Source organism: Myiozetetes cayanensis, unplaced genomic scaffold, assembly GCF_022539395.1.
Source record: "Myiozetetes cayanensis isolate MyiCay16 unplaced genomic scaffold, myiCay2020 scf5-8, whole genome shotgun sequence".
NCBI lineage: Eukaryota > Metazoa > Chordata > Aves > Passeriformes > Tyrannidae > Myiozetetes > Myiozetetes cayanensis.
Genome location: NW_026087742.1, coordinates 57,432,580 through 57,434,775, shown reverse-complemented (window position 1 = coordinate 57,434,775; position 2,196 = coordinate 57,432,580).

The following is a 2,196-nucleotide window of genomic DNA, read 5'->3' as shown; positions in this document are numbered from 1 at the left end:
CTTTTTCTATACAGAAGTTGCTTTATTTCATTTTTAGTATTCTTGGGTTCTATTGGGGGAACCACTAAGAACATACAGGTGAGGATGTGAATACACTGCTTAAAAAAAAAAAGCTGGCATGTATAGGAGTAAAATGGGCGTTTAGGGAAGAGGATGACATTACTATTCTTGATGCAGACACAAAATACCCACTTTTGGAGTCCTTCCACCTTGGTGATATATTGAACTGTAGTAATAAGTGATGGAAGGTAGAAAATTTGATGTGACTGGAAATTCTTAGAGAAAAATGGGTTCCCTGTCTGCCTTCTGTATTCCAAAAGAAGGATCTTTTGCAATTGCCTGAAATCAAAGACAGCAAGCAGTTGCTTCAAGTTCTGTAATTACTGAATACTGGAGTCTGTTTAGAGAAGAACCTGTATGTCCTTAATTGTGCAGCTTTTTTTGTCATGACCATATTGTAAATATATACAGAGAATATTTACAGAAGAACCGAGACTGTAAGTACTGTCTGTGTTTGTACTACCTGGATAAAAGTCTAAAAGGGCCTGTAGAAGCTCAAAAGGCACCTGGACATGGTCCTGGGCACCTGGCTTGAGGTGTCCCTGCTTGAGCAGGGGCGTTGGGCAGGGTGATCTCCACAGGTGCCTTCCATCCTCAACTGTTCTGTAATTCTGTGAAAGAGACATGAACTCACAAAGTTGTGCTAAATATGCCTAGCCCATGTGCCACTGTCTTCTGGGAATTCAGAGGTACCTAAATATTCTGTGATCATAGAAAACACCATGAATTGCAAATGTTTACAGCACCCTGAAAGCCACTTCACTCCTTACTAACCATTGCTACTTTTCCTTGCTTTCCTAATTATGTACAGTTTTCCTCATTGTTTGTTACTCTACCTGTTTTCTTTGTATTGAATATGTTACTTTACTGCAGTGTGAAAAGCTCAAATTTGATAACCTTCAGAACTGAATGTCATACTGCTCTTTGAACACTATGAACTGAGGTGGATTGGATTTAGGAGGGGCTTTGTGTGTGCCTTACCTCTTGACACGTACTGAACAAGGTCTGCTTCTTGGAAGAGTTTCTCCAAGAATATACTTGAGGCCCGTTTCAGTGATTTGTTAGCTTCAGTGGAGCTTTTCTTGACCTTCAGAGAATTCCGAGTAGCTCAATATGTGGAGCATTTGCCATCCATATGGGATGCTAACATTGAAGTTGACTTGATTTGGGATAGGTACTTGAACTCGATTCTCCTGGATAAGTGCTTTGCTGCTTTTTATTTATTCCCTGAAAAGCTTTTTTTTTTCCTTTCTAATGTAGAAGGAAGACAAATGTCTGAGTGCTTCTCTTTGTCAGAAAATTGGGTTCCTGTCTCCTGGCCAACCTTGCTTTATAAATGTCATTCAGAGCACTTAACAGTGCTTAACAAAGGCTTGCTATGGGGAAAAGCCTAGATAAAAATCTCTTAAATAGAAATTAAAAAGTAATGTGAGGATATTTTCTGCCAATCAAGTTGTTCTTACTGAAGAGAACACAGTAGAGGTACCTCTGTCTACTTTCACTTATTGAAAGACCATGGGAGTATTTTGTCAGATAAGCACAATATATTCTTGTAATGAAGTGGGTACTGTTTCACTGCTTTGAGCTTCAATTCACTTGGCTTAAGGCGAAAAGTAAAATAAAAAGCATTGCTACTTACGTACTCCTGAGGCCTATGTAATGCAAATACAATGCTTTAGCTCCAGGCTAAAACTTGTAGCAATCAAGTGGTAGAGCTCCCTGTCCATCTCAATCCTATAAGCCAAGTTTGCAGGTCTAAACATAATTCTGGCATGTTTCTGAGCACAGGCAGATAATCTCTGTATGTTCCACTTCAGAATTTAGATGAACCAGTAATGCAGCTCTTTTTGCTTTTGGGGAAAGGGGAATGCAGGGATGTGTGCGTGTGTTTTGGATTTTTTTTCTGTTTGGAGGAGATTGGATTACAGCAGTAGGTGAAATTTTCTTACAGAGCTGGGGAGAAGGTGCTTCATGAACTTTGTGAACAGTATGTTTTGTTCTTAACAAAACATAGACAGAACGTTTCCAGAAACCCTAGCTCCAGAGAAAGCTAGCGGGAGCTTGGAGGTTGAATAGATGCTCTGAAAGAAACAGTGGCAATGAGTCCATGCAAGGACAGAGTGGATGATGTTTAAA